General features: G+C 49.6%; 1 long non-coding RNA gene across 1 annotated transcript in view; it reads right to left on the minus strand.

Annotated features, from left to right (window-relative positions):
- Positions 1-15,073, minus strand: part of LOC138489604 (uncharacterized) — a 295,438-nt gene extending 280,365 nt beyond the window's left edge. Inside the window, exon 1 of the long non-coding RNA XR_011274829.1 lies at positions 14,977-15,073. This is a non-coding gene — a long non-coding RNA (uncharacterized lncRNA). The remainder of the gene's footprint in view (positions 1-14,976) is intronic.
- Positions 15,074-15,824: the final 751 nt, after the last annotated feature.

Genomic DNA, 15,824 nt, shown 5'->3' on the forward strand with positions numbered 1-15,824 from the left:
ATTAATTCCAAACTTTCCACCCATCATCTGTTTTGGTTATGGAAAAGTAATGCCATGAGTCAAAAGGACCTCAGAGCCTTGGACCCATAAATGAAACATAAGCCCTGTAAAGTCCCATGCCACTCGCCTGTCCCTCACACCGTGTAATGAACGGGTTAACCACAATCGCGAGAGCCCTGGGTCCTTATTATGAACACAAAGATTCGCGTGCAATGTTTTTTTTTTTACTTTGGCACATTTCTGGGAACATCTGCTTTTTGCTTGCTGGGAGGGAACACGTAATTGGATGGATTAACCACACGTGTTATTTCATATGTGCAATTTCATGCTATATTACTCCAGAAAATACCATGTGTGGTTTATCCATATATTTCTAATGGTATTAGCATATTTGTTTGTTTTTATTTGGCCGAATGGTACATTTCACCGTATTTGGCCTGTAACATTCGACCGAATAAAAACAAACAAGTTGGCTGATACATACCGAACATGTGGAGAGAGGGTGTCCCCTGCTCCTTATGATCGGTATGTATTAGATTTGGGGGGGTTGCAGAGGTGTCCCCCGCTTCCTCAATATTGGAGGCGGGGACCGGGAAAAGAAGAAAAAGAAAAAGGGACCCTGCGGCATCGGATCCAACTCGTGTTAGCGGGACAGATCTGACGCTGCAGGGCTGAAGCAGACCAGGCAGCGAGCGGACAGGTTAGTAGGGACGGGGGTTGCGGGTAGTGGTCTTTGATCATATGAGAATTGATCGCATGCAGGCTGTTTTTTTTTTTCCGAACAGTTTGCCGCGATCAATTCTCACACGATCACACACCGCCAAACCATTTCCAACCATCTGATTTTGAGTGCAGCGTTATTACCACGCAAAGGTGTGCATCTGTGGTCCACTCCGTAGGACTTTATTTGTTTACTGGTTGAGGTGGATAAAAGGTGTGGACATCGCGGCAGTGACAAGGTTCCTCTGCCTTATAGGAAATAGACCCTAATGCCAGCAACCATGCATGTGCCCAGCGGGCACCATTACAAATCCACTATCATGACTGACAGCAACCAGAAGTTGATGGAATGGCAGTCATCTTATCAGTTTTCTTCTTTGGAAATGCAAAATACAAGACGTTATGTATTCAATTTGCAAAGGGTAAAAAAGCTTTCACGGTTGATATAGTTGCCACGACTTGCTACGTCCTTGTGGTATGGTAATGTTTATGTGTAAAGCGCCTATACAGAGGCAATGGGCCTCATTACGAGTCCGGCGGTAACCGAGGTGGTAAAACCGCCTGGTTACCGCCGGACTCGTATTACCATTCCGCCTCCGTGATTCCCGGAATTACCGGGGCATTACAACCCCGGTTTTCCGGGAATCACGGAGGCGGAATGGTGTTAATCCCCATTCCCATTGAGTCCTCTGGGACTCAATGGGAATGGGGATCATGGAAACACCGGCAGCATCTCGTAATGCTGCCGGTGTTTCCTCGTCCGTCTGCAGGCGGGCGGTGTTAAACCCGCCAGGTCAAACCTGGTGGGAACATCACCTCCCGCCTGCAGGAGTCGGGATCAGGCGGTCCGGAAACAACGGTGGCGGCGGGTTTACCGCCACCGTTATTTCCGGACCGCCTGATTTGTAATGAGGCCCAATGTTTCAAAGCACTCGCTTAGGGTGGGAACACAGGGAAAAGCCTGTGTCACAATATGTTTACATGATTTCGTTAACCCATTCACAACTCCAAAAAGACAGGATAAACCAATTTCTGTAATACAGATTTGACAAATATTAGCTAATGACATTTCACGATATCAGCCGAATTCAACATTTCTTTAGGAATGTGTCTATTCAGAACTGGGTTTAACTGGTCCAAATAACAGGCCATAGATATTGGGCAACCAGCTGAAGTTTTGAGACTAATTCAGAAGCTCCTCAGCTGTGGATTTAGGGGCACCTAGATGGTTTTCAGAAACGTACATTCAATTTTAGCCAAACATATTAACGATGGAATGGCCCAGAGCCCTGCTGCATTCTGGGAAACACCCCTTGATTTTGCCACATATATTTTAAGAGCAGAAGAACCAAATAACGCCCATGGGTTGACAAGGAAAGCAGAACACCCACAAGTGCCTGTTTGGTCATGATAGAGGATGAATGATAAACATGAGCCTGAAGGAAATGGATCCAGCCCATGGTCTATGCATTCCCCTGCACTCCCATATCTAAGAAGATCCCTGGTTCCAGAACACAGCTAAAACCGCAAATTCAGCAGTTCATTGTGCAGTCCCATATAGGTAAACACAATCTCCAGTGAGGTGCCATTTCCACCACAGCAAAAGCCATTGACACGCCCATGGCGGGCAAGTAGAGATTAGCACTCTCAGCCATATAGTGCTTGTGGATAAGTAGGGAAAGATTGAGGCACTGTGCTGCAGACCCTAAAGAAAGATGAAAGCCTCATTGACAATCAGAAAGAATGTCATTTTCCACCCACTTATTAAGCTTGGTCTCGACACGTTTTGCCAGAATCTGCAATGATATTTCACAGAGAGATTTTGTAATACAAAAGAAGTCATGACTGGAAGGTTTGGAATTAATCCTAACCTCTGGCATTGCTTTGAGCTCCACAAACCATCGTTCTTCAGCAAAAAAGGGCAGTCCAGCCCAAACTACTAGGTCACATCTCTTCTGCACGAGACCACACACATCCCCAGACATGTTTCAACCTCATCGGGCATCATCAGTGAGGAGTAGCTTGAGTTTCTAGGCCCAGCTGGCTTGAGACGCACGGCTGGGCATACCCGTCCCACTCGGGGTGACTTATGCAAAACAAAAGAGGTTATGACTCGGGGGCGTGGCTTGATGGCTACATGAGGGGACGTTCCTTGGAGGAGCCCAACTAGAGAGACGCATTGCATGCAATTCTGGCTGGTGGCAAGGACATAAGTGCGGGCCCCCACTGAGGAGGCCCTGGATTGTGGCGTGCCAGCAGAGCGAACCCGAGTTCAGCGGAGCCTTGCTGAGGAGGGGCCAGCGAGCGGACCCCGCGAGGCGCTCCGCAGCGCCAGAGACACAGCTGGGCGCGTGTGGCAGACGGGTGCAGGTTGGGACAGCAGTGGGTGGTCTGTGACCACGCGGACAGTGCTGTGCAGAGGAGCACGGCGGGATCTTGCCCAACCGACGCGGCAGGATGTCTTCCAAGGTGGTGCGACCCCGGATCAAGCAGCCCACGATGGAGGCCTACGCCAGGTTGCCCCCGGGCGTGGAAGGGGGTAAGAGCAAAGAGACCCCTGCGGCGGCAATGGACCCACCGGGTACTATCCAGGAGGTGCTGGCAGCAATTGCCGACTTGAAAGTGGCCTGGGAAACGAAGTTGGGCCTGGCCATGAAAGAGCTGCAGGAGGGCCTGGACCTCAAGATCGGAGCGGTCCAAGAAGAGGTGAACCTGTTGCGACAGGACGTGTGAGCGATCGTGGAGCGCACTGGGGAACACGAGAAAGAGTTGGCCTCGACCACGGAGGCGTGATATGCACATGCTAAGGAGCTTCATGCCCTCGTGCAACGAGTGGGCAATCTGGAGGACAGAGCAGAGCAGGCAGAGGGGTGCGCCAGACGCAACAACATTCGCATAGTGGGTGTTCCGGAAGGAATGGAAGGACCAAACCCCACGGAATACGTTGAAACCATGCTCTTGCAGGAGATTACAGGCGGTTGAAAGGGCGCATAGGGCCCTGACCAGGAGACCGGCCCCGGGAGCCCCCCCGCGGCCGTTGATCGCGAAGATCTTGAACTATCGAGACCGTGAAAAGATTCTTTCAATTTTTCCGAAAAGGAGGTACGATAGAAAGGGGGTCAGCGAAAATAACGGCGTATCCGGACTATACGCTGCTTGTACAGCATAGTCAAATGAACTTTGGATCGGTGAAAAGGAGGCTTAGAGAAGCAGGCCATCGCTACATGTTGCTCTACCCCGCCAGGTTAAAGGTGTTTTATAAGAATAGATCCCTCTTCTTTGAGACGCCGACTGAAGCGATGGAGTGGCTGGATATGCAGGGTCGACCCCAGGAACCGGATGTCCAGACAGAAGCAGCTGGAGATACGTAGCACGTTGCAGAGGCACCCGTGGGGCCATAGTTATGACATTGGGACTGGAATATGGAACGATATAGTGCTTGTGGGGAGGAAGTCAGGGTATCCGCCGGCGGGTCCCGTTGAATGCACTTCTCCCAAACAGATGACTGGGAGCTCCTAGGAAGCACCCTCTGAACCCAATAGTAGTATACTTAGGTCACTGTTAGATAGGTGACGCCCCGCGGGGCCCTTGTCCTCGGATACGAGACAGGTCCAGACGTGGGTAGGCCTGAGATCCAGGGATGGAGCTGGGCTATTGTTGGGGGTTGGTAGGGAGGGGGGAGTTGTGTGCAGTGGTGTGAAGTTGGGAGGGGGGCAGGGGGGTATTGTCTGTGAATAGAAGGGAGAGAGCCAGAAAACGAATTAGTACGGGGAGCATTATGGGAAAGGACGGGATGTGGATAGTCCGACCAGATGGCATTGGGTATTCTCAGAATTGTGACCTGGAATGTACGGGGCCTTAACAGCTACCTGAAACGTAATAAAGTGATGCTGTACTTAAAGAGGATGCGTGTAGACATAGCCCTGCTGCAGGAGACTCACCTCACTAGGGAAAGGCTGGAGGTGGTCAGGAGAAAATGGAAGGGCAATGTTGTGGGTGCGGCGTACTCGGCGTACGCTAGAGGGGTTATTACTTGGGTGGCGCCGCATGTGCCGTTTCGGGTGCTTGACTCTACGGTGGACCCGGAGGGTAGAATGGTGGTGGTAACGGGTCTCCTGAAAAACAGGGAAGTGCATATCATAAATGTGTACACCCCCAATAACGACACAGTGGCTTACTTTAGGACCCTCTACAGTAAACTTGGCCCCCTGGCAAGGGGTACGGTAGTGTGGGGGGGGACTTTAATTGTACCATGGATCCCAGAATGGATAGATCCAAGGACAGGGCAGGGAAAACGGCACTGGCGGCCAAAGCGCTGGGTACTTTACTGAAAGACCTAGGCCTAGAGGATGTGTGGAGGAGGCTGCATCCTACGGATAGGCAGTATTCACACTACGCAGCGCCACATGATTTGCACACAAGGCTAGATTACATGTTGGTAACTGCCGAGATAGTGAGAGACATAGTGGGAGCGGAATACAAGGCCCGAGTACTATCTGACCACTCGCCCTTGGTGGTAGACTGGAGACACCAGCCCCCAAGACCGCAGATCCCTACATGGAGACTCAGCACCGAGGCTCTACAAGACAAAGGGTTCCGGGAGGGTCTGAGGGATGCCATCGAAGAATACTTTGATATAAATACGGGAAGCGTACGCTCTGTGGGCACATTGTGGGAAGCGTTTAAGGTGGTGATGCGTGGGGTAGCCATTTCCAAAGCTAAGGGGCTCCAGGGGGGTATCGAAAGGGAACTCCAAGAAGCGGACGGGAGCTAGAGGATCTCACACATAGTGAGAACACTGCTCATGATAACAGAACCAAAGTAAAGGAGCTACAGTTGTCCTGCAGTGCACTCTGGGATAGGCTGTGCAGACTCAATCACAGGAAATATACGGAGAGGATACACACAGGGGGTGACAAGCCGGGCAGACTGCTGGCCTGGCTGTATAAGAGTGAGACCCCCCGCTCGGTGGTCAGTGAGATTAAGGATGAGAGAGGCTACATCTGCAACACCCAAGAAGGGGTAAATGAGGAGTTCCTTAAGTTTTACAGACACTTGTATGAGGACACGGGGGTGGATATGTGTCAAGACATACTGGACACATTGGAGGACATAGAGCTGCCCACCCTGGATGACCTAGAACGCGCAGAGTTAGATGCACCTGTCAACTCGGATGAGCTGGAGGTGGTGATTCCGAATCTGCCCACTTGCAAGGCGCCTGGTTCGGATGGGCTGCCTAGTGAGTTCTACAAAACATACAAGCAAGAGCTGCTTCAGCCACTGCTTGCCACTTACAACGAGGCCTATGAGCAGGGGGAACTCCCATTGTCCCTCCGCGAGGCTGTGATCATCCCACTCTTGAAACCAGGCAAGCCGGCCGTGGAGTGTGGGTCTTACAGACCGTTGTCCATGCTCAACCAGGACAGAAAAATACTTATGGCAGTGCTGCCTAATAGACTGGAGAAGGTGATTGGGAAACTGATACACCCAGATCAGATGGGATATGTTCCAGGCAGGAACATCACTGATAACCACAGGAGGCTACACCACATCATTGACCAAACTGAGGAGGACACGGGCGAGTTGGCCATAGTGTCGTTAGACGCGGTCAAGGCCTTCGACTCGGTACGATGGCCCTGGCTGAAAGCGGTCCTAAAGGGGTACGGAATGGGACCTGGATACCTCAGATGGGTCCAGTTGTTTTACAGCACCCCGATGGTGAGAGTCAAAACGGGGCCCACAGTCTCAGATACCTGGCAACTTAGCAGGGGGACCAGACAGGGATGCCTCTGGTCACCAATGCTATATATACTGGCATTAGAGCCGCTGGAAATATGCCTGCGACAACAATATGGGGAGGTGGGCATAAGCACTGTCAGCGGAGGGCACTTGAAATCATTATATGCGGATGACATGCTCCTTTATTTGCGTTATCCAGAAGAGAATCTGCAGTATGTGCTGGAGGTAATGGAACGGTACGCCACCCTTTCGGGCATATCGGTGAACCCTAGAAAGTCTAGTCTGTTTCCTTTGGGCAGATATAGGAAGGTCCCGGTACAGAGGCTGCCTGTCCTGCCAATACCATGGCAGCCTGTGACATTTAGGTATTTGGGAATAAATATTTACCACAGGGTCGAGGCAGAACACAAGCATAACACAGAAAAAGCGATAGAGGGGATCAAGAACAGCATGGTGTTTTGGTCTAGATTGACCCTGACCATGATGGGGAGGGCGGCTTTGCTCAAGATGGTGGTCCTGCCTAGACTCTTGCACTTTTTCGTGAATGTCCCGTTTTTGATACCTAGGAGCCTATTCGCGAAACTTCACAGCGTGTGTAGGGGTTTCGTGTGGGGTAACTCTAGGAATAGGGTTGCTCTGTGGAAGCTCCAGAACCCATGTGACAAGGGGGGATAGGCTTGCCTAATTTTGAACTTTATTACCTGGCGGGGCAGCTGCTGTATGTGGCCAGGTGGCTTTCGGCTGAAGACTCGGCGGAAGCTAGGCTTCTGCGTGGAGACTCAGCCCCATACTTTCTGATGGAAGTGGTGTGGTTGCGCAGAGACAAACTGGTGGGCCGGGGGCGGCTACTGAGGCTGGGCTGGGAGATCTGGCACAGGACATGGAAGATTGGGGGGGATTCGGAGCTTTACTCCCAGCAGGCCCCTTTGGCGGCGCTGTGCGGGAGTGACTCTCAACTACTTGAATCGGTCCGTACATACTGGGAACAGGTAGGCCTGGCCACCCTCTGGGACATATGGCAGGAAGGGGAGGCATTGGACTCTCAGAGGTTGCAGGAAGAGACGGGGTTGCATGGTGGCCAATATATAACCTACGCTAGGCTTGTGAAAAAGACTAGGGAACGATGGCCCGAGACAGTGCTAGCGGAAGACCCTGATGCCTCCCTGGAAACTATGTATGATGTATCTGAGGGCGGGCACGAAATATCGAGGATATACGAGCTCCTGCGAGTGAGGGCAGGGAAGGAGCTGCTTCAATTGAGACAAGATTGGGAAGAGGAGGTGGGAGGACCCATGACAGACGGGCAATGGGAGTGGGCCCAGAGGTACCATAAAAAGGTGTCCCGGAACGCGAGATTCCAACAACTTCAATTGTACGTTACCCACAGTGCGTATCTGACTCCCGGGAAAATTGCAAAGTTTGGGGGACCAGCTACGCAGCAATGCCCCAGGTGTGGGGAGGTGGATGCGGGGCTGCTACACATATTTTGGGCTTGCCCGGAAGTGCACAGATTTTGGGATGAGGTTAAGACGAAACTGGCTGGTGGGGGAGTGGTGCTGGATGTGGAATCGGCCTGGTCATGCATGCTGGGGTTTTTTCCTAGACCCTGACATTCAAAACACATAAGCAAGATGAAGGACTTGGCTTGTGTTTTGGCCAAGCGCAGGATTGCCATGGGCTGGAAGGCGGCCCACAGACCTAGGGTGGAGCTATGGTGGGCGGACCTCTTGAGGTGGGCGGAAGCTGAATCTGTAGTCTGGTTTGAAGCGGTCACTAGGGGGGGCGAGGAGGAAGTAGGGCCCTTGCTGGCCGGCGGCAATTGGTGGCCTCTATGGCAAACCCTCACCAGGGTAACAACGGAACAAGAGGTGATGACTGGAAGGTTTGGGATCAATTCTAAGCTCTGGCCTTGCTCTGAGCAACCCTCCAAACCAGTCTGCCAAGCCATTACAGAAGGGGAAAGACCATATGCAAATCAGGTGTGGTCCCACCCCAAAAGGGCCAGTTCAGCCTGAACTGCTAGGTCACATCCCTTCTGCATGAGACCACAAGCATCCCCAGACATGTTTCAACCTCTTTTGTTTTGCTATAGTCACTCTGAGTGGGACAGGTATGCTCAGACGTGGGTACAATGCCTGCTGGACCTAGAGACCCAAGCTACTCCTCAGTGATGAGGTCCAGCAAAGCCGACACATGTTTGTGGATGCTTGTGGTCTCGTGCAGAAGAAATGTGACCAAGCAGTTCGGGCTGTACTGCCACTTCTTGTGCTGTTTATTGTATCTGTGCCAACCATTGTTTTATCAGGCTTCTTGGCAGTAGATTGAGGGCCCGATTCATGGAAAAGCGTGCAGAGATCCCACAAAGGCCATGCGCCGAGAACGGCTCTGTGCGAGCCTGCGCGCAGAAGTTATTATGTGTGCTCCGCATATTCATGTAATTGTTCGGGCAAAGTGACTGTACATGCAAGTCGCGGCCAGCACATCCCCGAAAAGCCTGCACGCAAAGCAAAAAGAGCCAGATACAGCTAGCTTTGTATGCTCCTCAGGCTCGAACACATGCACCCTTGAAACAGTGTGTGGGTCCCCTGCAACCAGGCCTGCATCTCAGGTACACTGCGCAGGGTACCCCGTAACTATTACCGGCACCCCGACAACATGCGTACAAATTACCATAACTCTGGTAAAACTCCAGAAAATGTACGTGAACTCCCGTAAACTATCCCTGCACCCGCTACATTGCTTACGCGCCCCCCTAACTTCTATCAGAACCCCGACTGCATAAATCCAACATGCAATCTTACCTCTGGCAGGTTGCATCCAGAGCTTTGCATGGTCATATCCCTGATGCGAGGTTGTACGGTCAGATCCATGAAAACGATTTTACCTGCGCAGTTGTGGGGGTGCAATTGCCTTGTGCGGGCCATCCCTCGGATCACCTTATTCTTCCCCATTTTGGGAGTTATGTCCCTTACTCCCGTCTATGCACAGGCCATGCCCAGGCTCTGCGAGGTGTCTCACAACAAGGCACTCGGCCGCTGACAGAGGCGTACCGAGCCTGCGCAAAGTCCCCACAGAGTAAGAAAAAGTCCTGCACAGTCGATTCCATGAATTGACTAACGGGATTTCCACAGAAAATTCCATAAATCGGGCCCCGACTCTCTATTTTAATGGCTACATGATCACTAGGAGCATCGGTAACCAGTTCGAATTTATCGACACTTCTAAACGGGCTAGTCTGAACAAAAACGTAATCAAACCAAGATTTATTTTGGATGTTAGTTTACATATAACCATAAAAACTCAACACTCTCCCCCCCTCATTTCTTGAAAATATCTCATTTTTACCTGGTTGCTTTGATGTCAGCAATGGCTGGGGTGACTCTAACAATCACACACTAGGCAACACGACTGTCACCCAAGAAATGAGTGAGACAGACATACCTTAAGACAGAGAGAGAGTAAGAGAAAGAGAGAGAGAGAGAGAGGGAGAGACAGGGACAGAGAGAGGGAGAGAGCTAGAAAAAGAAAGAGAGAGTAGGAGACAGAGAGAGAGGAAGACATAGAGAGATAGAAAGATAGTGAGAGAGAGAGAGGGTGGTAGAGAAACTGTGAAGAATTCGACCAACCACACAAGGAGTGCGCATTTGCCTGGGCTTTTTAAAATGTTTGTAAGAAATAGAATGATGGGAGATCAACCTCAGAAAATGTGTGGGGCTAATCTGCACACATTTTACTATGCTCGCCACGCAACAAAAACATAGTCAAGTGTACGCCGGGGGGCACAGCCTACAGGCGCAGTGCTCTCTGTCACATTTAGCTGGAATGTGACAGACACGGGTACATCAAAGAATCTCAGGAAGGGGGCAGGTAGCACCTTCCTACTGCCATGGCCAGCCTAATTAAATATCAAAAGCTCCATGGATCCGCTCTGTTCTATTGTCAGAGTTCTGTGTGGTGACAGCACATATTGATGAGAGTTAAATGAAAGCAGGCCTGCAAAGAAGCCTGGTCACAGAACTAACACAAAGGACTGGAAACTAACACCTCTTTGATATGCAATGTGTCAACTTGAATCTAGCTCCCACCCCTCTGTATGAAGGGAAGTGAATGTCATGTTTGGGACAACTGTTTACAGTAGGCAACCGCTGCAGGAAACCCCCTTTCAGAGGGAAGAAGTATGTGATTTGATGGAGACAGAAAGTCTGTTCTTACCACAAACTTCAAGGCAGACCTGCGCTTTGATTAGGAGTCACAGAGAGCTCAATTCACCGGAGAGACACTTTGATTCAAAACAGACAAGAAGATGGGTGGGGATTAGGAGTACATGTTGTCACCCCTTACCTTTCCTCTTGCAAAGCACTCTGGTTATGACCTGAAGCATAACAGAAGACTGTTGGTGGGGACCAAGGATTGGTTCATTAAGGTAGGCTTAACCTGCACCAATCACTGCGGCCCATTTGGCTTTAAAAGAGGGCTGAGCCCCTCACTTAGCAGATCATCCGACGACTTTGAAAGGAGTAAGTCGAAGGACTCATTTGGACCCTGGTTGAAGGTACAGTCTGCCTTACAGCTTCTGTCAGTGAAGGAAAGCCAGGATGTCCAAGAGGGAAGCAACATCCCTCCCCAGGGAACAGAGGGAGATACCAGACTAGGAGGACCCATCCAGCAGCTGCAGAACTGGTACCCAGCCAGCACACAACATGCCCTGCTAGATTCTGCCAGCAAGCTTCCTAGGTGGGAAGTACCAGATAGTCTCGGAACAAAGGACAAGGCTGTTGCCTGCAAACACTCTCCTCAGGTTTAGGCCGTCCGACTTAAAGGATGACGCAAGCCCTGCGAAGAAGCTTGGAGGAGTGCCACAACAAGCATCATCCAGTGTCCATCTTTTAAAGAAACTTTCGAGGCAGTCGTGCCTCGAACCGCGCCCGGCTGCACCGCTAACTGTTGTCATGCTGCAGTCACTTAAGCCATCCGAGAAGCCTCGACCAGTGTTCCAGATCCGCAACCAGCACAAAGACAACGATTCTTGACGCCAAGCTGCCTTGTAGGCCAGTCTGCACCGTCCATCCAGCCTTGCTTGCCGAACTGCCTGCCACCTGATAACCGCAGCTGTCTCCCGTCTTGAACTCTGTCGCAGGAGCTGCAAAGCGTCCTGGAACCCACTTCATGCTGTCGAGCATCAACATCATCTCAAGCACCAGGTAAAATGTGGTTCTGTCCCTCTGGTCCTTCTCCGAAGACCCCTAGTGACATTTACGACCCCTTGGTGCTGAAACCAATAACCTTGAACAGTTAAGACTGATTACTTTAGCGACTACCCTCCTGTCAGTATCCAGAGTGCATCCCTTTCCTTCATGAAACTGTCTGTCCTCTGTGTTCCTTTACAGGGTGGGCTGTATTTCGTAGTGTGCTAGAACTTTCTGCTGTAATAATAATAAAGTAGATATTTTTATACAACCTTGACTAGACAGTCCCTTTTATCATTGGGTAATAATAGTATTTTTGCTGTGCTGCAACTAATCAACAAACCACAATCTTGCAGAGATAAGCCTGCCGTTCCGTCCACGTTACCAAAATTGGACCAGGAGGTTTATAATTGACTTGCATTCCAATCTGTTCTGATCCCATCTGGTGAACTAGAGGTGTGGGGCTGATTGGTGGTTTACAAACCAATATTCATCCCTGGACTATTGGTACGCCGGAAGAGAGACACACACACACACACACACACACCCCCCCTATAAACCTCCTGGTCCAATTTTGGTAACGTGGACGGAACGGCAGGCTTATCTCTGCAAGATTGCGGTTTGTTGATTAGTTGCAGCACAGCTAAAATACTATTATTACCCAATGATAAAAGGGACTGTCTAGTCAAGGTTGTATAAAAATATCTACTTTATTATTATTACAGCAGAAAGTTCTAGCACACTACGAAATACAGCCCACCCTGTAAAGGAAAACAGAGGACAGACAGTTTCATGAAGGAAAGGGATGCACTCTGGATACTGACAGGAGAGTAGTTGCTAAAGTAATCAGTCTTAACTGTTCAAGGTTATTGGTTTCAGCACCAAGGGGTCGTAAATGTCACTAGGGGTCTTCGGAGAAGGACCAGAGGGACAGAACCACATTTTACCTGGTGCCCTGCGTGTGCACCATTAACGGGTGAAAGACGAACATAGGGGAACCTATCACCGGCTATAAAAAGACCATCCTACTGGGACGATTCATCCCAGATGAAAGATTACCTCCCTGGGCACTGATCAGGGTGAAAGGCGTTTCCAGTGCACTGATCACAAGTGGCAGAGGCACTGCGTGTGCACTAGTCATGAGCAAAAGACGACATCATAGGAGCACTAATCACAGGCGAAAAAGACCCTGCTGGGGCACTCATCCCAGGTGAAAGACTCCCTGTCCGGGCAATGATCCCAGGTGAAAGAAGTCCCCGGAGCACTGCTCACAAGTGACAGAAGCCCTTCGTGTGCAATAGTTGCAGGTGAAAGACGAACCTTGGGGCACTAATCAGGGGTGATAAAGACCACCCTGCTGGGGCATTCATCCCAGGTGAAAGACTCCCTGCCTGGACACTGATCCAGGTGAAAGACAGCTCCAGACCACTGATCACAAGTTACAGAGGCCCTGCGTGTGCACTAGTCACAGGTGAAAGACGCCATGGGGCACTAACCACAGGCGAAAAAGGCCCTGCTGGGGAATTCATCCCAGATGACAGACTGCCTGCTGGTGCATTGATCCCAGGTGAAAGACGCTCCAGAGCACTGATCACAAGTGACAGAGGCCCTGTGAGTGCACTAGTCACAGGTGAAAGACGCCCTGGGGCACTAACCACAGGCGAAAAAGACCCTGCTGGGGAATTCATCCCAGATGACAGAGTCCCTGCCGGTGCACTGATCCCAGGTGAAAGACACCCAGGAGCACAGATCACAAGTGACAGGGGACCTGCGTGTGCACTAGTCACAGGTAAAAGACACCCTGGGACACTAATCGCAGGCGAAAAAGGCCGTGCTGGGGCAATCACCCCATTTGAAAGATGCCCTGCCGGTGCACTGATCCCAGTTGAAAGAGGTCCCCAGAACACTGCTCACAAGTGATTGTGGCACTGCGTGTGCACGAGTCCTAGGTAAAAGACGAACCTAGGGGCACTAATCACAGGTCAAAAAGACCACTCTGCTGAGGCATTCATCCCAGGTTGAAAGACTCCCTGACGGTGCACTGATCCCATGTGAAAGACACCCCCTCCCCCACTCACCCAGCACTGATCACAAGTGAGAGAAGCTCTGCGTGTGCACTAGTCACGGGTGAAAGATGATCCAGGGGTAATACTCATAGGTAAATAAAGACCCTGCTGGAGCACTAACCCAGGTGCAAGTCTCCCAGCCTGTGCACTGATTCCAGGAGAAAGACAGTCTACCTGTGCACTGGTCACAAGTGAAATATTCACTACTACCCTGGTGCTTTCCTCACCACAAGCTATGCTGTGTGGGACTTATGGAGGTGTAGGCCAAAACATCTGCAGGGTGACAAGTCGATTACTCCTGATCTACAATTTGAAATTCACTAGGAGGATAACACATTTAAGCACGGAATGATATAGTCTTGCTTTGTAGTAATATCCTTTTGTCCCCAACACATGTTACCATTTCCCCACGATATTGAGATTTAAAGGTCACCTTATATAATTATTTCCATTTAACTTCGTGGGCCAGCCTTCATGGGACTGATAGTTTATAGTGAAATGAAAATACATATGGGTTCGCATCACTGTACTCTCTCGTGTATGTTACCATCCCTCTCTGGACTGCTGCAAAGTCATAGTTAGACTTTTCACAACTTCTAGTCAGTTAGTAGCTGTGTGTTGCGAGACAAAGGTGTGCACTGTAGAAAATGTGAGCGCATACATACAGACCACCTATCGACATAAGCAGGAGTTAGGAGTTACTACTTTGAGTTCTGCATTTGATGGACATGGGTTTCATGCAAAAGGTACCTACTTAAGGATGGTGAGGTGTATATATAATATAAACCAAAGGAGAAAGCGAGGCGCTCGCTCCAGTACCCAGTCAAATTTGATCTGATAAAAAATAACTGGGTTAGATCCCAAAAACAATTAAAGTCTTCACACTCTTGAATCCCAAAGCAATGAAAAAGTATTAACAGGGTTGGATCCTATCTGCTGTTTAGTTGCTCTGTATTTATTCTCCTCCTAGCGCTTTCCTGTCACAAACATTCATCAGGGAGGCTGTGCTGGTATGCATGTGAATCCAATTAGCAGTTCTTAAAGTCTCTAGTCTCTCTCTCTATATATATATCGAAACACCAAGTTTCCCAAAGCTGTCTAGACAATACACTAAACGCACATGAGGGGAAACAGAAAATAGCCCGAGCACTTGAGACTGTGCTAAATGTGTTTAGATAACTTGTATTCATTTGAAATGCATCACAACAAATGAGAAGATACAGTGGGTAACCAATCTGGGCAGACCAGATGGTATGCAAACTCACCCATCCGGGTGGAAAACATCACGGTTCCGCTCATCACTCGAGCGTCGTCAGGCAGGGTAAAACTCCATTTGCATTAGCTTCCTCATAGTCGAGTGCCAAGCTCTGCCTCTTTTCCCCTCTATCATGTGATATTGTGGCTGCTACTAGATGCTCAATAGTGTCTCTGTGAAAAAAAGCCACCGAGTTTGAAGATTGAAGTCCAATGCGCTACACATGAGCCCTCGTACTTTAGTAGTAGTAAAAAGTACCAGTGAATGCATGGGATTAAAACAGAGGCTTTGTCTGCCATTCCGCCATATAATAATTAGAGTCATGCGGATAACAAAAGTTTACAGCTCAAGTGCCCATAATTGTTTTAACAGATGCTATTGTGAACTGGATTAAATTCCTGCCACAACAGCAATGAGCCCAGACGGCAGAGTGTTATGGAAAGAAGAAATAACAGCTGCCTCAGAAGATACAATGCACTTAAGTGCTGCTTTCTATATGGATGCAAGACTGGGATACACTTACAAGGGTCCCAACTGATGTTCAAAGGGCTTCTCATCTCTTTAAGGTGCAATTACTATAGTGTGCAAAACTCGCATTCAATGCACTTAGTGCAAACAACATGAACAATGTCCCATTTAGCATTAAACTTAGGAATGTTTTTCATATACTAAAGTACAAATGCTCTATGGTGTAAACTGTGCAGTAAATATACTCAGTTCTCCCTACATTAACTATACCCCATTTCATAATCTGCTGGGATAACTTACTCATATAATAAAGTGCAAATGCTATGTTGTGCAAACTCCGCTAAGTAAATACTCAGTGCAAACAGATGCAAGATACAACATGCCTGTGCG

Source organism: Ambystoma mexicanum, chromosome 9 (genome assembly GCF_040938575.1).
Source record: "Ambystoma mexicanum isolate Mex_15411 chromosome 9, UKY_AmexF1_1, whole genome shotgun sequence".
In the NCBI taxonomy this organism is placed as follows: Eukaryota; Metazoa; Chordata; class Amphibia; order Caudata; family Ambystomatidae; genus Ambystoma; species Ambystoma mexicanum.